The sequence below is a fragment of the Lissotriton helveticus genome, chromosome 1_1 (genome assembly GCF_964261635.1).
Source record: "Lissotriton helveticus chromosome 1_1, aLisHel1.1, whole genome shotgun sequence".
Taxonomy (NCBI): Eukaryota; Metazoa; Chordata; class Amphibia; order Caudata; family Salamandridae; genus Lissotriton; species Lissotriton helveticus.
This window is the reverse complement of record NC_136057.1, coordinates 822851138-822877747: the sequence shown is the minus strand read 5'-3', so window position 1 is coordinate 822877747 and position 26610 is coordinate 822851138. Positions and strand designations below refer to the sequence as shown.

The window sequence follows — 26610 nt, the reverse complement described above, 5'->3', positions numbered from 1 at the left end:
AATCAGTTTCACATTTCTTACAAAGATCAAACAGGGAAGGCAGCATATTCTGTACCTAAAGCCCTGGGTCATGTGTGTTCTCAAGTGACATGGAGCATCCAACATTAGATCTCAGGACGACACATGGGCTCCCCCTACATACATTCCATTTTCCCTAAATCTTTTCCCACTTTCAGGGGCAACCCCTACTTTCATACACAGTCTTCTCTGCTACCATGCATTGGTCCATGTCCCTCTTCCTGTCTCCAAGGGATGGGGTTGATACCGCCCCCACAGCTGTGTGATATTGCATTTGGCTACCATTATGCCTAATGTGACCCAGGTTTGTTCAGCCCACAACAGATCAGTGGCTTCCCAAACATTAAGGAGGCACCGTTTGGCGAATAGAGACATGGTTACTCCCGTGACCTCACTCATGCACAACATCACTGCTTCCCAGTAGGTTTGGACATTTGAGCATCCCCACAGGATATGAAAAAACGTTCCCACTTACCCACATTTCCTGACACATAATGTATCCGATTGCTTACCCATTTTTACCATTGCGGTACTGGAAATATAGACCCTACACAGTATTTTAAACTGCACTACCCAAAAGATCAACCGCATGGCAACTGCTTGTGGTGAAGCCAAGGCCTTAGGTCAATCTTCCTTCTGGAAATCGACCAGATCTGTCTACCAAAGTTCTCGTAGATGGATTAGAGAGTCAGAGAAATTATTTATGGGTTTTTGGTAAGTGACTGAAATCGCCTTGGCCGTGATGTGTTCTTCCAGTAATCTGTTCTCCATTGGAGGCGACTCTGGTAGGTTTTCTCCCGAGGACAGGTCTGCTTGTAGAGCATGTTGGATTTGTAAATATCAAAAGGCCTCCATGGGGGCTATTTCATAGGTTCTTTGTTGGTCAGCAAATAGAATTACCCCCTCAGTGGTGCATAGGTCCCTCACGGCAGAGATCACTATAAAGTCCCATTTATCAAACCCCTGCCTTTTTACCATAGCGCCCAGGAGTTCATAGTCCCACAAATTTGTGGCATGAGTAATCTTCTTTTACCATCCCAATTTTTGCAGGGCTGTATACCAGAGATTAATAGTCAGTGCTGATGATCCCTCCAGGTGGAGGTGGCACGGATCAATATAGAGTGCTCAGCAGTATCCACTACGGTTGGAGAACCAGGCAGTCCATGCGATAGGCTGGTTCCTTCCTAGGCTGGTGGACCCAATGGTTAATAGTTGTTAATTGTGCCGCTCTGTAATATGACTGAAGATCGGGCAGTGCTATCCCTCCGTCATACCACCCATGCGTCAGTTTCACTAAGGTAATGCGTGGCAAACCCCCGTCCCACAACAGGTTCCTGATCTCACTATCTATTGCTTTGAGCTACATTTAGGGTACTGGAAAAGGGGTATTCTGCAGTACATCTAGAAAACGGGGCAGTGCCATCATTTTGAAAAGTGCTGCTCCCCCTTGTAAAGAAGGTGGGCGAGATCTCGCTTTTAAGGCGTGTCAATAGGCGTAGTAGATTTTTGGCTGTGAATACATTAGGATTAGTTGTACAATATTGGCTTTGCATCCTGTGGAGGGGTGCAGTGCCGGTCCATGCAAAACAAATAACACTGATTTGGACCACTTGATCATATATCCAGAGTATTCCCCGAAGATCAACAAGATACTCATTAGTCTGGAGATGGGAGATTTTGCGGAGGCCACATAGAAGAGAATATCGGCGGCATATAAAGATACTCTGTCTTCCCAGTCCTCCTTCCATCGTAGGCCTCGGATCAAAGGGTACCTTCTAACCCATGCCGCCAAGGGTTCGAGAATCAATGCAAATATTCGAGGAGAGGATGGACAGCCCTTTTGAGTTCTTCGATAAAGGGGCAATAGCTTGTGGATCACGCAGGCATTTTCCATCTCATAATTCTAGTGGCACCACCTATTGATTCGATAGATCCCGTTTTTCCAGCCAGGCAAGCAATTTTCCATCCTATCTCCTAGTTCAGACACCCAGTGCTGTGTAGCCCTGTATTTGGTCCCTAGTCACCTCCGTTACTACATCCTTCCATTCCCTGTTTCAGGTGTAAGTGGTATTGTGTGTGTGTTTGTGCATCATTCACTAATTGGGAATCCAGCTCCAGGATCTCTCGCTCAAGCGCCTCTATTGTGGCATACATATTCTTTTTATGTCCCACCATCAATGAGTGAGCCTGACCCCTGATTACTGCCTTGTAGGCCTCCCAAAGCGTCAATGAGAAGGTGATTGAATGCTCATTTTCCTTGAAATACTGAGTAGTTTGTTTCAGAAGTCCCTCCCTTACAGTTGGAAGTTTAAGGAACCATGGGTTTATTGAGATTGTGTCCCTCAACCGTAGGGTGCCCCAGCAGCATCTTGGCCATGTAGGGAAGTGATCCAATATGCCCCTTGGCAAGTGTCACACATCTCGGAAATTCGATAGGGAGAAGGCCGACGGAATAAGAAAGCTGATGCAGGACATACTATTGTGGGCCCCAGAGTGAAATATAAAGTGTTGTGCAGAGGGGTTAAGGACCCTCCATACATCTACTATTTCTAAATGCTGCCAAAAAATCTGCCTATGGGGTTTGAAGGGAGTGTCTTCCTGGGGGGATAGTGGTCCATCGTGTCACAGAGTGTCATGTAAAAATCCCATTCCATCAGGAAATCGCCTTCTGGTATTTGGAGCATGAGTGCGCCTATGTCTGGTCCAGATCTTATCAATCAAAAGTGGTAAACGCTTTCTAAGGAGAATACCCATTCCACAGGAGGTGGAGGTGTAGCCCGCCTGGACCACCATTTTGTAGCCCCAGTGATTAAGTGTCTTACAGGCATTGCCCAAGAGATGAGTTTATTGCAATAGGATGACATCTGGGGAGTGGTGCTTGATGTATTGGAGCACTACCCGCCATTTAATGTTATCCCCCATCCCGTCAACATTCCAGGATAGGATGCGAAGCTCCGGGATATTTTTACCTATTCCTGTGGTCAATTATCTATGTAAAGTGTCTTTCCCAGTCCCTGTCATTGGATCACTTTAAGCTGTGTTTCTGTAGCTGCGTCATTCCTGCCAACAATATCCAGACTTTCAATGTGACATATCTAAACCTAATTTCTTGTAACAAAGAGAAAATATCTGGAAAACCCAAAAAGTCGAGTAACCCCCCTCACATTCTCTAAGCATTCTTCCAGTACCCAGCAATGACTTGTAGAAACATAACTAGAAAAGAAGAAAAAAAAACATCCCATGTCCCTGCATGACGGACCTGAAAGTGCCCACCCCCCTTTATCTGCAGAGGGCCTGTCGCCCCAATCCAACATGCTAAACTTAGGTGGTTGTGGGCCTTCCTCTCCACCCACCACCCTTCCCCATACCTATTGTAACGTGTAGTGCCATCATATTTGATAATGCGGAATCCGTGTTCCATTTCCTGAACAGATCAACAAACCAGCCATAGCACCCTCCACCTCCACAGGGGGTGGGGGGATGTGTTCTGCCCAGCATCTGATACGGCCCCTAGGATCGACTTGCATCCCACCATTCAGTCAGCAAGAACATGGCAGCCCCAGGTTCTGACTCCAAGTTAGCCACTGTCAATGCAGGCATATGGGCTGTATGGCATCAGTCAAGGTTTCAGCCCTCCAGACACTCAGTCCTCCTGCCCCTGCTCTGTCTCACCATCTTGTGCAGGACATTTCCCACTGTCTGGTTTCTAGCCGTCTCCGAGCCTCATATTCGTTCTCTGCGACGTACTCCTCGCTTGGTGCCTTCAACTGTCTTCCTTCCCTCGAGCCACTCCCAGGCCTCCTCCGGAGTAGTAAACAACCAAGCCTTGCCCTCTGATGTAATACACAAGCCATACGGGAAGAGCATCAAGTATTTCACTCCTTTCTCCCCTAGGGCCCTTTGACTTCTGGAAAATTATGCCTTTGTCTCTAGACTCTCAGCGTGAAGTCCGGAAAGAAGGTAATATGTGCATTGTCATACAGTACTGGTGGAGCAGTTCTGGCTGATTGGAGAACCGAGTAACGATCTCAAAAGTCAAAAAGCTGGGCAAGTAGGGGGCGTGGCGGGACCCCGGGCCAGGGATAACCCCCGGTGCCCTGTGCGCTCTCTCCACGAAGAAAAACTTGGAGGATCCCTGAGCCTGGAGATGTTTGCATATAAGGCCCTTCACAAACAGCTCTGCAGCTGGCTCCTCTGCGCAAACAGGGAGAATTTGCGCATTCTCCCTCGGCACTGATACAGGAAATGAGCTTGTGAGGGTGCCGGTATCACGGACGAACAACTATCTTGGATCTTTTCATAGCAACCGTCAAAGAAGTCGCCTTATGCTTCCTGATCTACTTTTGGGAAGACACTAATACCGTGTGAATACAGGAATTCTATTTTGAAATACAGTTTCTGAGTACTTCTATTATGAAATTAGAGACCAGTCCGCAGATTTACACATATCTGCAGCTTACTTCTTTGATCAAACATATACTCGATCTATAAACCCCACTATACAGGTTCTTAATTGCACTAGGGAGTTGGCCACTAATATGGATTGAGTTCCAAAGCTCTTGTCGCCTGTAACACTTACTGGGGGATCTACAGCTTTTGAAATGTATGAGTTGCCAATCGAACTACTTCCCCAGGCTCACACACCTTCAATTTCGAGCATTGACATGGGATCCTCAGCAATCTGAGACTATAGAGCCACAATTGACGCATCCTGCCAGGCTCATCTGTCACTACTGCAAGCCTTGAGGAAGTCACGGTGGTGACGAAACGTGCATTGGCTGTTTTTGAGCTACCAAGTCAAGAACTGAAACTTCAATTACATCAAAAGAAGTTGTACTTTTTCGAAATGCAAAGACTATTTTAAAAAACAGTATATCTGTCTCTGATGCAATAAATCACTGTTTAATCATCCAATTCTGTTTTGTCCACTAAATCCCTGCTCTGGAAGTTTCCGCTCATCATCATATGTTGTTTTCTTTGCTTGTTTAAATCTATTCACTAATTGTACCCATATCATTTAGAGTGCCGGGGTTTAGTCTTTCTTTATAAAACTAGCAGTATCAGCCCAAAAAAATGGGCCAGATTATGCAAAAAAGGCACATATTGACAATAAAATTAACATATATATCGCATTCCATGGGAATTTCCTGGTGAGCAATATAATGAATGAAGAAAGAGACACCATTTATTACACACACATTACTCAGTATTATGCAGCAATTTACAAATATACACAAGCTGATGGAAATACTTCTAGATGACATTGCGTAAAAATTGTTTCCCCTCCCTACATGATGGGGGTCTAGTACCACAACTCACATGTGTAAACGTTATCCTATTGTTATATGCCAGGTTCGAACATAACTTAAAGTAAGAGCACTTAATACTGCCACCAAAGCGAGCAGCAGTTAACCTCATTACCTCAACAAGCATTTCATCATAGGATTAAACACACTAATTACATATAACTATGACAGAGGGCCCTTAATTCTGGCAATAAAGCATAGAAACTTTGATCATGAGTGGCTGCCAGTCTAAGTATTCAAATAAAGCATTAGCAAGAATAACTATCTAAGCATGTCTCTGAGTGCTGTGTACCTATTATAACTGTTAACATGACTAACACAATTCAAATTTTACATTTATAATCACAACTTGTGCAATTATATCAGTCACCCCTAGAGGGTGTTTGCAGCATACACTGTTAATAGGTTTTCATACGAAATACTGCACCTTAAACATAGTCCTTAAAGGACGTCATTTCTGCAATCTCTGCACATGTAATTAAAGTCGTTCATCCCTATAGTGTGTTTAGAAATATGAAAACTCACATTGCACCAATTGAGGCCAACAGAACTATAGCCATAATCTTTGCACCTTGAGGGTGCTTCACTCTTAAGCTGAAGAGCAAAAGCTCCAGGCTAGAAAGTATTTAAAATGGCTCAACACTCTTGAGGGGTTATCTTTTTTAAGTCCCTCCTAACATAGGGTGCATATTTTGGGGGGATGCTACGTTGCTCCTCTAGCTCCACCTGCAATTTTGTATTCATTTAGGGGTGACCCGCTCTCCTGGGGCCACTCACAGCCAAAACAAGCATGTTTTCACTCAAGAATGCTGTCAAAACTGAGAAGCCCTGCTGGGCATTATGGGTTGCTCCTCACACTTTTCTGTGCATTTTAAAGCAGAGGCTCTACCGCTGTGCTGGGGAGAGCCTCGTCCTGCTCTTTCTTCATTTGTGGCTTTAGACAGCTTTTCACTGTGATTTCCATTTATTTGGGGTGCCCGGCCCCACCGGGGCATCAGTGGACTTTTCTGTTGTGGGACAACCTCAAGAATCCACACCAGGCTGCCTCGAGCCAGCTCCTGATGTGGACTGCACTCCTGTGTGCAGTCACGGGAACTGGCAGTCTGGAGCAGGTAAAGGCACAGAGGAAGGCTACCACTCTCACCTTTCCAGGAAGCGCAACTGCACTCCCCTATTCACATTTCTTTTTAGGGCCCAGGGATGGGCTACCTGGCACTTTGCAAACACAAGGAGATGATGGACGGAGCGCTGAAGCTTTTTAGACACTCACCCCCAGTCACAGATCTGGGTTGAATCCATTATCATTATGTAGCTTGCTTAGCCACCTCAGATCAGACCCAGCTATATGCAAATCAGTCTCGACCCAGTGCCTCATGGGAACAGTCCAGCCCGAACTGCCAAGCCAGGTCTTCCCTGTGCTGGAAAGTAACATCCTGGGACTGGTTTCTGGGTAACACCAATCATCAGCCAGGCTAGCTTGAGTACAGTGGCAAAGTGAGCAAGGGACCCACATCTGGGCATACCCTACCAACTTAGGGCGAACAATGCAAACACAAGGAGATGATGGACGGAGCGCTGAAACCTTTCAGACACTCATCCCCAGTCACAGGGAAGTCCTGGCTTGGCAGTTCGGGCTGGACTGTTCCCATGAGGCACAGGGTCAAGACTGATTTGCATATAGCTGTGTCTGAACTGGGATGGCAAAGTGAGCAAAAGAATGATGATGGATTCTACCCAGATCTGTGACTGGGGGTGAGTGTCTGAAAAGTTTCAGTGCTCCGTCCATTATCTCCTTGTGTTTGCTTTGTTTGTCCTAGTTAGCAGGGTATGCCCAGATGTAGTTACCTTGCTCACTTTGCCACTGGATTCAAGCTAGCCTGGCTGATGAGGGGTGTCACCCCAAAACCGGTCCCAGGATGCTTGTTTCCGGTCCAGGGAAGACATGGCTTGGCAGTTTGGTCTGGACTGTTCCCATGAGGCACAGGGTCAAGGCTGATTTGCATATAGCTGTGTTTTCACTGGGGTGGCAAAGTGAGCTAAAGAACGATGATGGGTTCAACCCAGATCTGTGACTGGGGGTGAGTGTCTGAAAAGTTTCAGCGCGCCATCTATCATCTCCTTGTGTTTGCTAAAGGGGACTTGCCTGCACTTGCAAGGTAGCACAGCTTTTTATTATTCTTAACGGGCCCAGAGATGGGGTCTTGGGCACCCTTTGTAGAATTTGGGGGGAAGGGGTACAATGGTCCTCCCTCGTAGTTTCTTCGGGCCCAGGGTTTGTATCATAGGCCCACTCCTCGTGGGCGTAGCGTGATGGTGCTCCCTTTGAAGATTTTGTTTTTGGGACAGCCTCTGGGTCCTCGCCCACTTAGGAGGCAGAAATTCAGTACGGTGGTGTAGCGTTGCGTGCTTTGTTGCCAAAACAGGGCAAAAGTAGGTCAAAATGTGCCAACCTTTCCCAGGGCATAACTTGAGCCGAGTTGGGCTGATGTGAATGGTGTTTGGCTTGTTTTGCTCCTGGTGGTGAGTCCGGGCCATCTGGAGCACTTTCTTGAGACCTGCTGGCTCCAAAAAGTGACAAACTTTTCAAGTGTCTGGTTTCACTGGCTCCATGTGCCAGCCTTTCACTCTGCTTTTCCTTCAGGCTTCTCTCCTTCCTGGTGCAGAAGCCCACTCTTTCCCTCAAGTGGTCCTCTTGGGGTCTAAGGGGACCAGCTTCTCTGGTCCTGGGGAGAGCCCCTGGGGTCAATCAAAGACAGAGTCCAGGGACCAGATAGCAGTCAAGGGACTCTGTCTTCTAATTGTCCATGGTGTCTGCCTCCAGTTCCAGTGTCCAGTAGAAATGCAAATTCAGGAGAGAGCTCTCCCCCCCTGTGCAAGACCCTTTAAGTGGGGGTGGAAGGTGCCAGCAGGGATGCCACTATGGCATATCCTGATGTGCCACATCATCTCTCTGTCCCTGTTTCCACCTTATTGCACAGTCTTCAAGATGGTGTTACCCAGGAGTCACTCGCCACATGTGCTGTGAGTGTCTCAGCTCCACCCCTCACTGACATCACTGCCAGGGCCTGCCTCAGCAAATCTTCAAATGTGCCCCCCCTCTAGTTTTGCTCCAGAGTTCTTGACCTCCTCCTTTGTTGAGTGGGCTTGGGCTGGCCCTCTTCTTGGCACAAGATGACAGCTGGCTGATATATGTAGAACGGTCCACCCCCCCTTTCATCTGAAGAGCTGACCTCATTTAGGGTAATTGCTCCCTCTGTGGGGGCTGGGGAGGGCTGTGTTTCTGCTGCTGGAGGGAAAAGTAATTAACCCAGCCCAGCAGGGTGACAACCGGCCTGGGCTCTGATCCTGAGCTGAGCCAGAGAAATATGACATTCCTGGATGATCCATAAGCTGTACAGTTATGCTTTTTGACTTTACAGAATTGTTCTTTTAATACAGGTTACAGTGTACATTGGTGAGACTCTGAAGTCTCTAGGCCAAAGGGAACTGGAGCTGTGCTCTAAGGCAGCCTTTCCCATAGGAATACAATGGAGCCACACTACAATCAAAGATAGTAAAGCACACTGACTTTCCCTACATGTGTACCCCCCATTATAAGGCCTAATCCAGGTCACCACTCTACTCTGCATAGTCCCTTGGGCTGCACAGAACAGGAGTCTCCCACATGCAGCCCTTACATGGGTGCACAACTATGGTCAAGCTTGTTCACTTGTAACCTGCCGAGTGCCCCTTACCTTGCCTGTGTCGCAGCAAACTTATCTTAAAAAGCAGACACTGGCGGTAAACACACACAGTCCATTTTACCATGAGTTTACCATGGGTGAGTCACAAGTTATGATGCTCTCCCACAGTAAAAGGTAAAAAAAAAAAGGTGGTCAAAAAGCAATAAATTCAGGTGGATTAGATGGGCAGGACCACTTTCTCGTAGCTTCCAAAAGTCTCCACATCTAAATCCCACTGTAATTAACCATATTTAAAAATATTCATCCAGGATCCTGAATTTTTTTATGTTTCTCAGGGTATCCTCTTGCTTCATAAATAGGAGCTTCCACCATCATATACTTATTTTTCAAAGATATCCATCCTCAGAACACAGCAGCCTCCACCGTCAAACACTTTATCTTGTGCAATATATGTACTTGACAGGACCAGACTTAGACAGAGGAATGCCTGTATGTATCTGTTAGAGCTAAGCTTATCAAAGAGCTGCAGTCGTTTCAACGTTGGCTTAGGGCAGACACTCTAATCTAAAGCTTCAAAAAACTGCATTGTGATCTACTCTCTAAAGTACTGAATAAGTTAGCAATTCCTCATCATGTGGAGAACGTCTGTCTAATTAGTTTGAGATCTCAGGCAAATGGGGTGTGGGGTTAATCTTATTGCATGCAATGTGGAGGTACTCTCAATTAAAATAGTTGAATTAGGCCATAAGTGCAACCTACCACTCCTCATTCTCTATAAGACCCCAGTCCCTCTCTCATCTCTCATCTGGACTCCAAATCTCCAAACTAAATTAATGATTATTAAAATAATATTTACATTCATATGATTATCTATATATTTTGACATTCTTCTTATGTATTAGATCTCCTGTTCTTAGCTAGGCCTCAAAAGGATTAACATTGTAGGTCTCTGAGGTACGAAGACAAAGCGTGCCACAACTGCAAGGAACGCAAAGGACAGCATGTACTCATGGCAAACAACATTGCCAGTTGTGGCGATCCCGTCTCTCAAATCCCTTCAGGGTAGGCACTTGTGCCAAACATGTACCAACCCATCGTAGTGTTTCCTTCAAGAATATGCCAAGTCATTTATTTGCTGCAAGTGAAGTATGGCACACTTTAATAGCCACCGACACAGCAGGTTGAAAATCAGTGAGACTCGAACTCCTTACAGAAAGAGAAGTGCTGAATAGTTATAGTAAATCACTGTTACATGCCAGGCCCAAACCAGAGACTCGTGCATGTTTTAATAAAAGGATGTTTAAAGCAATAGTGACCAGAATGTCAGATCATACAACTAGAAGAGTGAACTGACAGAAGATGACACCTGCATTTAAATTCTAACATATAGTTCTTACTCAAATGTATGCAGACAATTATGAATTAAGCCTGAGTATTAGAGAGGAATTACAATGCTGAGTACGGGTAGAATATTTTGCGAGGCACTGAATGATACTTAGTTATCTGAAAGAAGCTTCAGGGTATTTAGAAAGTGAAATAAGCAGAGCGGTGGAGATATTGACATTTTCTAAGGGCAGAAATGTTTCAGATTTGAATTTAAAATAGGATTTGTATGGATCGTATTGTTACTTTTCCAGCCCTGGAGGTGAAATGTGCTCATCTTGAGAGCAGAGCTGTTGATGGATAAAAGAGTGTTGTGTAAATCAGTAACATTAAGTCTATTGCAAGTAGGGCATTTGAGACAGAAAAGCTGTGATGGGTTCTGCCATGGTAAACCTTCTTTGTATGTTTTCTGAAGGTGATGGAAATGAGACAAGGCAGTTAGAAGAATAAAAATCTGTGACGATTATCATTATATTTTTGTTGTGACTATACAATACTGTACTATTTGATGTATATATTTATTAATCTACTTGTGAGTTTGCTGAGCGCATATCAGTCTAGTAGGGCATTCGTGCACTTTTCATAGAGCCAGCGAGAATTTCAGAATATCAAGTAACATCAGTGTGGAGTTATAATCAGCAACACATAACAAAAACATTACATGAGACGAGAACATGTAAGATAATTATATATATATTTACGAGAGAAAAAATGCACAAAAGAACAGGGAGTCCATGGTACCTCAGGGTCATATAACAGATATTTTGACTAAGACACCTGGACGCTACAACATGCTTCCTTTTGATTGGCTCCAGTGGTGTAACAAAACCTTAGGGAACCCCCTTGTAAAGTACACGGAGGGGCACCACTCTGAACTCACTCAGAAGTGCTCAGGCCGGGTTACCGTGCTGAGGGGGGCCGCGTTGGAGTTTGGGGCGCCCTACTCACTGCAGGGGGTGCGGGGGCCTTTGTTAAGTCACACATTGGCTCCTGGAGGACATTCTACACAGGAGATTCGTAGCTAGTACCTGAGACAGGACTCCTGACGGTATCAGCCCACACATCACTACACCTTCTTCCATAGCATTTATCCTTAAAAGTCACGAGTGCTAATAAAGAAGTAGAACTTTCACCTACTTCAGAGAATATGCCTGCACGGTGATACCTGTTTCTACAGAACACAGCTGTAGAATAATTAATTTCGCTGTACAGAAGGATGAATATGATCATGGCGATGGTTCTCACCTCCGCATCTACGAACTCCTGAAATAAAGGATTCTCTAAACCGTTCCTTCCCAAGTTGTTGTTCCATGTATTTAAGTGTTCCCAATCTATGACAGGTGTGTAGTCCATGATAGTTTTCTGTACATTTTAAAATAGTTGCCCTATTGCTCTGTCTGATTTACAGTGCTACTTCTTTTTTATGGTGTTTCACCTTTAATTTATATTTATCACTCCGTAGAACAGATTTTGAAGCCAGTGCTGTTACATGTAGGGAGATGTGGCTACTGACCAAAGTGGACGAAGTGAAAAGAAAAAAATGATATCCAAACAGCAACGTTAGTTTTACATATGACATCTCCCCGTAGCTTCTTGTACCACGAAAAAATCAACTTAGATGCCTTTCAAAGAAAATAAAAAACATAGTTTTTACCTAAATGTTGCTTAAAAAAATTAAGCGGCATTAAGCAAAAGAAAGGATGGAAAATCTGAGGAAATATATGAGGAAATGGGATGCGTGACATAAATATAGATCTCTTGCATTAAGCATTATGAACCCTTGAAAAATGTATGGTTGCTATAAATAGCAAAAAAAACTTGCCTCTGCCCACAAGCAGCTGATTTCATGTCTGCTTTAACCCCTCAATGCACATTTACTACAGTCTGCTCCATAGGAAAATCTTTAAATCCAGAATCTCATATTCTAGCAACACAGCACCCGGAAGTGCCTCACCTTTGCTGTGTAGTAGGGCCCTAAACTTTGTCACGGGCCATCTTGTTGTTATTTGAGGCTTCCTCTGCCTCTTGAGGAGTTGGGTCTTATCATTTGAAATCTATTCAGTAAGGTTATCATTGACATCATTTAATCACTGGTGTGCCAGTTATGGTTTATATGGCTGTTCTGCAAGCTATGGACTGTGGACCTAATCATAACTTTAGAATGTCAGTGTTTTATTGATTTTACTTTGTAATCTTTTTAATTTAACTTTCTCTGAAATTGAGGTACTTCTTATTACATTATTCTCTGTCTTCCCTTTGGTGTCTTGATGACTCTTGTCTCTAGCTATTCTGGGCGTCAGTCCTTTTCTCTCACCATTTGCAAAATCTCAGGTGTTTGCACAAATGTGTACAAACTCAATATCAAAGCGTGCATCAGTAAACTTGTTTCTTTTGTGCTTTTCATTTATATATGTTAAAAAGGGACCATCCTCTTCTATATTGTTCAGATGTTCCCATTAATGTTCAGGCTCCTATTCAAGCTAGACTAGATGTGGGTAATTCGATCCTCTATGGCATTCTTTCTTTTTTATCTATCCCCTTACTAGGCCATGCTTCATTGTGCAGCCTGACCTACTCTTGGGATCTTGAATGTCAATCTAATTGCGCCTGTTTTTTCTCTCTTCACTGGCTTCCTCTTCACCTCTGGCTCTCTCTTAAAACATTCTGCTTGGCTTACTTTGCACTTGTTCGTTCTTCTTATTCAGCATGTAAATTGTGATGCATTTTTGGTTGATTCCAGAGTGATAAGGACCATCAAAAATGTTCTTGTGATATTATCTGCACTGGTTTTAGCTGCAGCCTCATTCCGAATATGGAACATTTTTCAATTTCTCATTATTTTTCATCTCACTCTTCTATTTTCCTATTTTGTTCCAGCTTAGGTTTTACTGTTTTTTTGTATTTGCAGAGATTTGTGTCACTGATTGTGATAGAGTGACCATTTACGTCTGGTTTTGGGGTCAAGCTTCATGCATTTCAAAATAAAATAAGATGGCCGTTATAGTGGATGGTTCCTGCAAGGCTGATGTTTTGGATCAAGACAAGGGGCTGAATACGAGTTTGGCAGTCCACGGACCTCCAAACTCATGGTGGTGCAGTAGTGGCGGTGCAACTACAGCCGCCATATTAGTACTTTGGTGGTCGGACCGACATGAAACTGTCGCAACCACAGGGATACACGATCCCTTGGTTTTAGTATGGTGGTCTGGAGTAGCAAAATGCTGGTGGTGCCACTGTAGCACCGCACAGCATATTACGACTTTCCAGCCCTCCACACTTTTAATGGCGGTGGGCCCGCCATGAAAAACGTGGCAGTCAGGAAAGTGAGGGGGCCCTACATGGACCCCTGGTGCCCCTGTGCATTGGGGTACATGACATGGGAGCATATGTTGTGCCCCCCTGGGTGCATGTACCCCTGTCCCTGCATGTCATGGACTGCATAGTCCATGCTGTGCAGGAATGGGCTTTGGCACTCCCTCTGCGCTTTAGTTCTAAGGCTCACATATGGGCCTTAGAACTGCCAAAGCACCACCTGCCAGACCACATAGAAACTCGTAATCTGGCGGGTGGGCGGCAGTCGACTTTGGTGGTGTGGAAGCGGGGCGGTGGTGTGGCAGCCCGCTCCCTCACCGCCAAAGTCGTAAATTATCCATAAGGTTGAAGCAGAGCTGAGGCTCTCAGGCCTAGAGCAGAGCTGGCGTAGAAACAGTACTGGAGCAGAGCAGGTACTACCAGCACTAGAGCAGAGCTGGAATACGTCAAAGACAGGAACAGAGATGAAGCTGGATCAGGATTGGAGAACGACTAAGACTGGAAATAGAGCTGGAACTGATAGGCCTGGAGCACAGCTGGACTATGATTCAGTGTTGAATAGAACTTTAGCTGCTGGGCCAAGAACAGAGCCAGAGTGAAATCACATCTGAAGCAGAGCTGGAGCTGAAACTGGCAGGCCGGAGCTGAGCTATAGCTACCAATAATGGAACACAACTGGAGCATGCAGGGGTGAAATAAACAGGAACTGGAGCAGATAGGGCTGGAGCAAGCAGTGATCGGTGCATAGGAGGAACTGAATGAGGAGTGAAGAATGCAACAGCAGGAGCAAACACTTATAATGCACTGTTACTCTGATCAGAGTCTCTTTATATATTGTTCGGACAAGGACCACCTTGCAGGAAAGGACTGATCTCAGGAATAAACACACTAGCATTGTGTTGAAGTTTTTGGGCCATCTTCAAGTACAGACTGTGCTTGCTGACCAACTTAGGATGAATAATGGAGGGTTAAAATGGACTTTCCTGCTTACACCCATCATCTTTGCCATAACCATAGCAGTTGTGTTAGCAAATATAAAGAATCTAGTCTGGGTCTTCAGTTTAGGTACTGAGTCTTGGTACATTCTTCCTTAAAATGCCAAGGATTGGACATTTAATTATCATCCATGCAAAAGAGGAATTATTAATTAGGTGGAAAGTAGACACTTTTCCTTGGGTGGTTCCCTGATCTATAGGCCCCTGGGGCCGGCAGGGGCTTTTCTCAAAGCACTGGGGGATGTAATGTGTTCCCTGGGCATTACACTTCGCTCATTACATTGTACTTGGGGATCTGAATCTACATCATGAGAAGGCTGATGCTGGGGGTACTCAAGAATTCCTGGACATATTGAACCTCGCCCAGCTTACCCAATGGGTAAGCTTCCTGACGCATCTTGGGGGTCCTGCTCTCGACCCCATTTGCTCTAACTTTCCCATCCTGGTCGAAGACCCCCTGCCGGTGTCCTGGTCTGACCACTTTTTGACGTATTTTTTCTGGGTGGCAGAAGGCATTCCTTCCCTTGGCCGGAGCCGGCTGTGGCCCTGCCTTTGCCTAAATTGACCCGCTGGCCTTTGGCCAGGCCCTGGCGGCCTCCAATCCTGATCCTGCCAATGACCTAGAAGGGGGGCTTGCTAAGTTTACCAGCTGGATTTCTGAAACAATGGATCTTTTATCCCCCGCTCCCCTCCATAGGCATTCCAGGGAATTTCCTTCAAAGCCCTGGTTTTTGCCCGAACTGAAAGAATTAAAGCAGGAGTGTAAGAAATTTGAGCGAGACTGGCGTGAGGAATTTTGCCCTTTGGCTAAGCTTGCGCTTAGGAAAAACTAAAAATCTATTGCACCACCATAGCCCATGCAAAAAGCCTCTATTACACGGCCCACATTAACCTAGCCAGAAATAATACTAAAGACATTTTATCCACTGTTCAGAGTTTTTGGGCTCCAAAAGCTGAACAGAGTACGCTCCCATCCTCAAACACCTGGTGCGAAAAACTCTCCAGTTTTTTTCATTGATAAAATCTGCGCTATACAGGCGTATTTTACATCCATACGGCTACGCCCTCATTATCGGGCTTTGCCCGCTTCTTTCCCCCATTCTCTGACTGCCTTCGAACCCCTCAACCTGCCTAGCTCACTTAGAATCCTCAAGGCCTTGAAATCAGACTCTCCGTTGGATCCCTGTGCAGCCAACTGCTGGCTGCAGTAGCGGAGACAGTTAACTCAGAAGTTAACAAATTATTATGTCCCTTCAGGAGGTTCTTGTTCCGGCAGCCTGGAAACAGGCAAAGTTCCTACCATTACTGAAAAAATAACACTGGATCCTCTGGGCTCAGTGAGCGATCATCCCATTTCCCTTCCGCCTAGTGTAGCAAAAATGTGCGAAAAAGGGGTAAATAAACAGCTTACTGAGTTTATCAAAAGCTCAGGCCTACTACACCCGGCACAATCTGGGTTCAGGGCTTCCTACAGCACTGAGTCAGCACTAGTGGAGGTTTCTGAGGCCATCCGGGATTGTTTGGATGCAGGCGGGAGGGCTGCTTTGATTTTGCTCAACCTCTCGGCGGCATTCAACACTTTTCCCCACTCTATGCAGCTCGCCCGACTTGCAGACATTGGCATATTGAGTACTGCCTGCGGATGGCTCAAATCGTTTCTCGAGGGCCGTATGCAACAGGTATGGCTCCCCCCATCGGCTTCTTCACCACAGATGGTCTCTACAGGGGATCAACAGGGGCCCTTTTTGAGCCCCCTCCTTTTCAACATATATGTTACTCCTTTGGTCCAAATGGCGGAGGATTTGGGGGCCAATATTATTTGTTATGCTGATGATACCGAGCTCTTGTTCATGTGGGGAAAAAGGAATGTTCTACCTCCTCTGTAAAAAATTGGCTGACCACAGTTTTTCATTGGCTGACCTCTGCCCAACTTAAATGCAACAAGGAAAAATCTGAAATCCTAATTTATGGAAGCTTCCCCCTTCAGTTTAGAGAAACACTTTGACTGCCTGATTTCTCTGTGCCAACCTCAACAGAGCAACTCTCAAAGAATCTGGGAATATGGTTTGAGGATAATCTTTCGTTCTTGAACCAGATCAGGAAGCTAGCCAGTAACTGTTTTGAGTTACTCAAAACTCTCAGGAAATTTCTTCCATTTCTTCCCCGGGCTGCTAAAGAAATGGTTACCAGAGCCCTCATTTTATCACGTATCGATTACGCCAATGCTCTGTACGTTGGCCTCCTGTAATACCTGCTTAATACAGTTCAAGTAGTCCAGAATGCAGCTGCCAGGCCTCTTTAAAATCCCTATCAGAAGCAGCATGAGACAACACCTGTGTGCTCTTCACTGGCTGCCCGTAGCCGAACGAATTAAGTTCAAAGCTTTGGCCATAGCACATCATGCCATGCATGCCACTAGTCCAATTTACTTGCGGAAGCGCTTTTCTTATTATACTCCTTCTAGACAACTGCGCTCTGCTTCGCAACTCTTGACTCATGTCCCCCGTTACTGACTGCAAAGGATGGCTGGCAGTTCCCTTGCCTTGAAGGCTACTCTGGCCTGGAACTCGCAGCCTCTTGCTCTTCATAGCATTCAGGATCCCATTCTTTTTTAAAAAACTTGAAAACATTCCTATTTATCTATTTATCTAATTGGTTCCCCCTCACTCCTCAAGGATCGTGCTGGGACACTCCTCGGAGTATCTGTGCGCTCTACAAATAAAAATAACATAACATAACATAGTCCACCACAAGTAATAAAGTCACTAACCTGTTAGGTCCAGGCAAATGTTTCATTAATATAAACCTGAAAAAACCCATAAATGAACCTATGTAAATGGTGAATAGCTAAAAGTAGTAAGTTTACTAAAAGGTGTATGAGTAAATTTTATTTCAGTAAATCTAAGGATGTAGATTTATCTCTGTGAATAAGCCCTTTTGACTTTATTTAGGTAGTATGGCAAGCATTTTTTTTAATATTACTGTGCAGTCTATGCACATTCATGATGAGCCATTTGTATTTAATATAAAGACAATTGGTTATCTTATTAGTTAAGGTGCTACTCCAAAGGACCTTAGACCCTTCCAGCCAGATTAAAACCACAGTATAAATTAGATGAGTGGGTCAAAACGCTGATATTTCCCGCTCTGGACTTGATATGGGTCTTATACTGGAACAGAAGCAGTTCCTTTGTAATCCTCCTTTCTTTATTGATAATTTTGTGCAGCCAGACCAGTTCTGTTTCTATGTGTTCACAATTACTCCTTTACATTGCATATGCACTGTTCCATCCTCACAAAACCTTTCTGTAGCACTCTAAATGCCTTATGTTCAAATAGTTCTTCAGCAGTATTATATTTATGCATAAACTATGATTGAACGTGTTTTCTTTTTCTCAGATGTGTTATATAATCATTGTCAAATCAAGTATTTCTGTGAACATTGCAAACTCTGTACGGACACAGCCACATTTTAAGGTGCTGGCAACCTCACACTATCTTAAATTTATTAAACTAATTTGTAGAACCCATTGTTATTTCTGTTTATCAGAACTTACAGAACTTGGGGAATGAAGAGATGCCATGCGTTTTTAATAGAAAGATATTTCAACAACACTCATATTTTGATCGGGGGAGTGAACAGTTCCTATTTCAGGACATGTACTGATTTTGTTTATGATTAGATGCCATGGTAGTTATATTAATCCATACTTTTGCATGTTAAATACACGTCACTAAATGTCAGTTTTAGGATATTGTATATATAGAAGAGGCATTGAAAGGCTATTTGAGTAAGCCCTTATTCTACCTGCACAACATTGGGCAGTGCAGGAAATAACAAGTCTAATAATAAACCTATGATGTTAAGAAGAGGAATGGCAGGTCTATGCAAAGATTTATTAAGTGTCAGACTTTCAACCTGGAGGCAAACATTGGATGCCAACTAGTGGTAGATTACTGATTTTTATTATTTATAATTAGCGTAGCTAGAATCTTAAAAACTGCTACCTGCACTAGCATAATTTTCTGAAACTTGACAGAATGAGATCCGTTACATTTCCAAGATAAATTGTCTTGCATTAAATCATATTTTTTTAACATATAGAATCATTTTTCACATAATAGCTAATCTTCATTTGGATAGTATTTTTATTATGAATGAAAAGCTAAGGAATGTGGCAAGTAGTTCCTCTTCTGCACACAGATGATTTAAATATGGGGTTCTGTACATTGTAAATGACTTGCATTATTGGTCTACTGTATCAGCAAACCACGGTTTTCTGCCTTTGTGTGCAGTAAATATTGATCATTCTAGATATTTTTTGTTCTGCTAGTGACCACATCACACATTACATCAGTGGCCACCCCACACAAGATTACAGCAAGGATCACCTCAGTGCATCAAGAAAGTTCGCCAGCAGTAATGTAAAAAAATCTTTTCAATTTGGAATGTGTCTACATGTGTAATAATACATGACCGCCATAGATAAAATGCTCTTGTTACCAAGATGATTTTAGTAATATTGTATGGTTTCTCACTCAAACATCAGCTTAAATATGTTTTGGAAGTAATTTTTCTTTTACCATCACCTTTTGAGTTCTGAAAATGCTCACTTGTTCATCATTAATGCACACTTTTCGGGTTTGGGATAAATACACTAATTTAACCAGACGAAAGCTTCACATTTTGGAGAGAAGGCTGTATTCAGGAGAGCTACTTCCATATAGCTAGAGAGCTACTAGTACCTTCTGAGCTACTCCTTGTAGAAGCCTGTGCTAGAGTAATGGACACTGTGAATGCATAAGTGCCACGTGTATTCGAACAGGAACCTTACATATACTATTTTGTTCAGTACATGACATTTTTAAGTATTTTCAAACCAAAAGCAATGCTAATGTATATGTGCGTGATTTTGCAGGAAGTTTTCCTTCACCCCACTTCCAGAAAAACAGATGGCTTCAAGAGCTCGTATAAAATATGTTTATTTTGCAAAAACATAACAGATGTGCCCCAACATATCAAAGGCTAATTGTGCGTGTGTCAGGCTCGGTAAGGATATGTACCAGGCAATGCCTGTTTCCGTAGCAGTGCTTATGCCTGAAGCTCTTAACTGCAGGACATAGCTGCATGCCAGTTTCCTCACAGATAACAGCTCAGCAGACCATGTCATTACATAATTAGCGTATTTAAATTAGTTATTTTCACTTACTGCCTCAGGACATCTTAAAGTCTGCACTGCTTTAAAATAAGGATGTTATATTTACCAGTGATCCAGCAACAAGCACAGCGGATATCCAGCTCAGGAATTACATTATATCAAAGTCAGTTAATAATAATTGTCTACAGCAAGATACATAATTTATCATTTCCATCCAAGCCAACTATATTTTAACATATAACGTATTTAATAAAAGAGCTAGGTTGAATAGAAACAGACAGGGCATAGAACTACGACTGGTAATAACTTAAACATCTGTAATTCTGTAATATACAACAGTGTTTTATGCCAATGTTTTAAGCACTGTTTCATCATTGCTCAACTGAGTGCTAATGTTACCGGTTCCCACGAAAAGAATTTACCGAGCATTTTGACCATATTTAGGAATCTGGCTCGTCGATTGAACTGCAGATCCACTGAGTGCCTTTAGCTCCTAAGTGTGATTAGTCGCGCTTTACAAGAATCCCGATTGACTGATTGATTGATTGCAACCTTTTTTTTGCTTAATTTGAGAGAAAGGCACAGTTGTCAGTTCTACAATGTTGTAGTTTACCCGGAGCTCAATTTTGCAAGATATGCACACAAATGACCTTATATATTAAGTGCTGAATAAATAGCATCATACCAAAATAAATACCCAATTTGTTACTATCAGAACACTAATAATAACATTTTGAATTTCAAGATTATTTAAAAGAGAACATTGACGTAAGATTTCAGATACATGCACCAATCAAGTATCCTACTCACTTGAGAATTAAAAAACAAAAGCACAGTTGTATGTCACTACTGGTGCCACAACATTGTGATCAAATTACATTGTTTTTGAACAACAACATTTCCACTACTGAGAATGGTACTACATAAGTACAAGAGAAGGCATTAAGCTAAATATAATCCCATGACTACAGTCCCCATTACGAGTGCCCGTAAATTCTGGTGGGGCCAGCAAGTTAGCTGGCCCAAGTCATGAAGCATATCGGAAATCTAAGTTACGGTGTTTCCCGCGGAGATAGCTGAATTTGTTTGAAACACCAGGGAAATAATGTGATAATTGGTGTCGAAAAACTGATTCCTATATGATGTTCCCAAAATTGAATATTCCACACAATTTTCATTCTCTTGATATTATCAGGACCCATGATAATGGTAATTCTGTGGGAGGCGGAGTTCAAGAAGTTAAAAAGGACATGCATAGCGAGGGTCTAAGACACTCCGTTCAACTAAAGTAAGGGCTCTCTGTTTAACCATAAACTATAATAGTTAACTTTACCCTAACTCTAACCCCATTCATAATCTCGACCCCTTTTCTAATTCTTACATTATACCTTACCGCAACCTAAAATTTACCCCAGTTCCCAGTAGTATACCTTACACTAACCCTTCTACAACCCTCTGAAGTGGAAATTGTAAAGGCATACTTTTGGTCTTGTGCTCACCTCAAAATAGCAGGTAAGGTTTTCGAAGGCATAACCATAATTCACAAGTTTACCTAACTGGGCCTGGACACAGTATTAACAAGCATTGGCAAGGCCAATAGGTCTCGCCTTTGGGACCTTATAAGTGTTTAGCCATACAACAATTCATGTTGTTGCAGTAAGGATATTGTGCTGCATAACTAAATACTTATAAGGTCCCAAAGGTGAGATCTATTGGCTATGCCAATGCTTGTTAGCTGGTAGCAGCTGGGCAGAGCACGCGCATGTGGTATAAATGGCCGTTAGTTGCCATAGTAACCAACGCCGTCACACACATGGCTACCGGAGACATGGCACACCTAAACAGACTACAGAGTCAGATACCGAAGTAACCATTACGATGAAAGTGGTATTCAAGCGGGTACCCACTGGGTCTATGCCATAGGATGCAGACTCTGCATTTGATGTTCACTCGCAATGCCTTGTTAGCAACCTTACGCGCACTTTCTAATAAAAAAGTCTTTGAAATAAAATTAAAAAAACACATAGGAAGACAAAATGCGACGTCATCACTTTGCAACTGGTTCTAGGAAATGGAACAACCTATGGAAAATAGTTTATGCCCATATTGACGCAAGACGAGTGCCAAATGTTCCGGGTTATAGTTTGAATTGGTCCGTGATAAACAATTTATAACATGAGACATGTTTCTCAACTATACATAAGAAAAGTATGTTAAACATTAGCTTTAATAAACAGATACATTCAAAAAAGAAAAAAGAAAACAAAAACCAAAGAGAGAGCGAGAGACAGAGAGAAAGAGAGAGAGAGAAAGCGAGAGGAGATAGAGAGCGAGAGAGAGAGAGAGAGAGAGAGAGAGAGAGCCCAGGAGTTGTGCATGCGCAGTGTGCTCATTTTCAAGCACTGCACTCGTGCTTGTGGCACGCCCCTGCTTGCTCTCGCAAAGAGGATGCCGCCACAAGCACGAGAGTGTGCTTGAAAATGACCAGAGCGACGGCTAAAGGTCCTCCTATTTAGGCGAGACCTAAAAAACAAGCACTGCGGTATCAGTGTTCAATAGGTTGTATTAGATTCTGGTACTATTAAGGCACTTGTAATGGGGCCCAAAGTATGAAGCAATGCATGACGTGAAAAGGGGAACAAGGTGGTGAGATAAGAGAAACACAAATGGACAAAGTTAGAAAAAAGGCATAGGCGAAAACAAGAAATTAGGAAAATGTAACGAGGTGGGAAAGTGAAAAAGTAATACATGGCGTGAAACTAGACAGGGAACCAGTGCTGGAAATCGAAAACGAAACTTTGGGACCCCATAATGGGTGGGGTGGGGGGGTTCTAAATGGTAGCAACAGAAAGGGATGGAGTTGTGAGAGGCAGAAAATGGGGAGCAGCATTTCCTCCAACCCGGTCTGTAGTCGACCTACATATTTCTTTTCAACTCTTTTTTATTCTGCCTCATTTCCAAATGCCTTTCACATTAAGGCAAAATATTGAAGAGATCTTTGTGTACCCAGCAATCTTTTGAATATAATAACAGTAAGATACCTCAGGTGCTTTATGCACCTGCCGGAGAAATGTCTGTACCTATTATTAAAATAGCATAGAGAGATAATGTGCCTGCTGCATAGCACAATGTGTAATATACAGGTCACAGATTTGTATTTTATGTACACAGCTCAGTGGGTTACTGCTTTTGCTTCTGAGCTCTTTTTGTTACCTGCAGATCACAAGTTATAGTCCTTGTAATATAACTCAGTGAGTTACGAGCTGCGGACAAGGAGCTAAATGAAAACTGCCAAGCACAAGTATAGAACCTGTTTCTCCTCAATATTTCGTTATTCTAAGGCTGCTGAAAGGGTTCCTTTGGGCAATATTAAGGATGTATTAACAAGTGCTGTCTTCATGGTTACTAGTGAATTTACTAAACCGATGTATCTGACCTTCTTACAGTGCACGCATAGCTCTTACATAATGAGCTTGCAAAACAAAAAAACATGCCACTAATTCATAGTTCAGCTCAAGTACTAGTGAAGTGATACGCTGAATGTGTTTGTTTGATCGTTTGCTCTGGAATCAAGTTGTTAAGCTCACGCTAAACCCAGCCAAGATGAGACTTTAACAAAAGATGTGCTGATGGCCTTTCAAATGAAGCATGCGAGTTGGGCCCAGCTAGAGCTTAAAGTAAGAGGCCTCTCTCACCTCTTGCAGGTTGCTGCTTGGACTACAAAGAATGCAAAATGCAGATGTCGCTGTATGTGTCCCAGTGATTGCAAACTGCACAGGGACAGAATCAAAACATTTACCCTAGGTCGGCAAAAATCTGGCTCCATTGAATCTTGAAGGACTCACTTCATTTTCAGCGCTGAAGGGAATCTAAAACAAGCATTTACAATGCAACGGTTTCGCCTCTGGAAAAGTTTGAGCTATTGGCATTGTAAATGACAAAATTTGTATTTATGTGTTGGTTTTGAAAACAGATAAATAAATGGCATTGTCCTTTACATTGCCAATAGCTCTAACTTTTCCAAAGGCGAAACCGTTGCATTGTAAATGCTTGTTCAAAATAGGTTGGTCTTTTTAACCATAAAATTCAGGCATGCCCAATACGGAACTCCTTCAATTTAGGGCTTTGAGACAAACATTGGGAAAGTGAACTAAGTGCTAACTGGATAGAGCTGCAGAATTTGGAAACTGGGAACCAGATTCTAGTCCGAGCATTGGCTCAACAATATTGTAACCCTTGGCATATCACTTCACCCTCATCTCCCCTTACCTTTAAAATATACATTCTAACTTAAGGCATTCATATAGAATGCCTGGTTCTCGTGTATAGCGCTACTGCCTTGGGTCACGTTCATACTGCATAAACTGCAATTATAAATACAAAAAATGAAATACCCCTACCAATAGTCTTGCCACTTGGAAGTTTCCATTTGCGTATAGTTTCCATCTGCCAAGCTGGGGACAGAACCTGCAACACCAAGTTCTAAGACAGAACAACTATAGAGGGCAAAGAGCTGGCTGTTGGAAAAAAGGAGGCCACAGGAATGCATCGCAATTCAACTTTCATTCTGGCAAATGTGTTTGGGGTGGCCCAGTTGGAGACTGGATCCCTCCCTTTGGGAGAAGTTAATCTGTCCTTGAAGTGAAGTGCATGGCTGAAACGTGGTGCGTGGATAGGGCTGGCAGCTGAATTACTGAGTTATTGTTTGGGAAAAGGGGGTTTTCAGAAGGGGTGGCAGCAGGCACAGGTGAAAGCTTCTTGGGTCTAATTGAGCCACCTTCTGTCCATGGCATGTCCGTCCCATCGAAATCGCCTCTCTACAGCAGCAGCGTTACCGGGATGGTGTTTCTCTGTAATTGCTCTTTAACCTTAGCTTTGATCTGAAAGGCCACCACCATCCAATTACCGCTGTGACTTTCGGGCGTCCTAATTCTCTTGTCGCCTGCTCAGCGTGACGTGACTACGGCACACTTTGGCACCTGGGGAGTGCATGCAGAGCCATCAGCAGGGGCTGCAACCTCGAGGCGAGGGACTGTGCTCGGGACCCTACAGACAATACTAGCCCAGCCTTGCCGCACCCTATGCACCCCCTGAGGCTGAAATTAAACCACGCTGCTGCGTGCTGCGCAAAATGTCTTCACGTACGCGACGGTTTATTCTGAGGCGCGGCGGCGGGAGTAACTTTAAAAGTACCCTGTGCTGTTGGGAAACGTACTGTCTGCCGAGGGGGCCCCTGGAGCTCGGGGGCACCCCGCAATGCAGGGGCTGCGGGGGCCTTTGTTACGCCCCTGCAACCACGCAGAGCACTGCGGCGGTACCTGAAGCCGCCTCTCGAGCCCCTCTCGCAGTTAGACCTCACATGCCTACCCCTCAGCTTACCGCCTCCTGCTTCCACGCAGAGCACTGCGGCGGTACCTGAAGCCGCCTCTCCTGTCCTCTCGCTGGGCTTCTGAAGGGATGAAAGTCCGGTGCTGGTCCATGCAGCGCGCCGCGGTCACAGGCTGGTTAACAGCCACAATCACTGGTAGTACTTGTAACGCTGACGCTGCCGCGGAAGTTTCAAATTCAGAGGACTTAGTGCGCATGCGTGAAAGGACACGCATGCGCACGAAAAAAGGCAGAGCTCAACTGGTAATGGTGTTAACGCTGCCGCGGGAGCTTCAAAATGAATGAAAAATGACTTAGTACGCATGCGTGAAATGACGCATGCGCACTACAACGGCAGCACACGGGGAAGATCAAAAATATCTAGATTTAGAAAAGGAGCGTTCTGCGCATGCGTTTACTGATACGCATGCGCACAAACGAGGGGGGAGATCAGCCAGATGGGAAGATTGGAACTACGGTACACCGGGCCGCGCTGTGATTGGCTGACGTCACGGGGGTGTCCCGGGCGGCAGCCAATCACAGCGCGGCCCGGGAATGACGTCACGGGGGTGTCCCGGGCCGGCAGCCAATCGCAGCGCGGCCCGGGACAAAGGGGCGGGGCTTAAAAAAGCACCAGAAACGCCCCCGAATCGCGTTTTCGTGAGAAAGCGCGATTGACAGCCTCTGTCTCCCAATGGCTAGTCTCCATTTATGGAGCTAGCCAATTGGAATCAGAGGCGGTCCGAACCTCACTACTGAAAACAAAAGATTTCGATCTGGGAGGGGCTTTGCCCCTCGCCAGGTCGAAACCTAAAAAAGGGCAAATAAAAGAATCTGCAAATGTGTAAAATAAAAAGCTAGAGGGAAAGAAGCAGGAAGGAAATAAAAGAGATGTCAAAATGAGAGGAAATATAACGTGGCATGGGAAAATGGGCATCTTGTGTTAAACAAGAGAAGATAGAATAAAGTGAAAAGCAATGGTCTAAAATAACAAAAAGAAAATACAAAAGTGGAGCATGCAGAACATGTTAAAGGTGAAGGAGAAAACAAATCAAGGTAGGAGATGAGAGGTAAGGTGGAACAAAAAAAAGAAAATAAAGTTGGTGTAAAACCAGAGAAGGAGAGGCAGAGGAAACGTAGTCTGAAATAAAAGAGATGATAGAAAAATTATGTAAGAGAAAACATGGTGTGAAAGAACAGTGTGGGAATTAGATAAAGAAATGTGAGAGAGAACATTTTGTTGGATCCTGGAGAATGCTAAAGAAAAAAAACAGTGATATGAGAAAAAGTTAAGAAAGACTGAAAATACAAAGTGCAAAACAAGAGAGAAGGTAGAAAATGTGAAAGAATAATAATGTGTGGCAGCAGACATACGATGGACAAGGAA

General features: G+C 43.9%; 1 protein-coding gene across 1 annotated transcript in view; it reads left to right on the top strand.

Annotated features, from left to right (window-relative positions):
* The window catches only part of LRRN3 (leucine rich repeat neuronal 3), a 381885-nt gene that overhangs the window by 7971 nt on the left and 347304 nt on the right, over positions 1 to 26610 (top strand). The window lies entirely within an intron of this gene.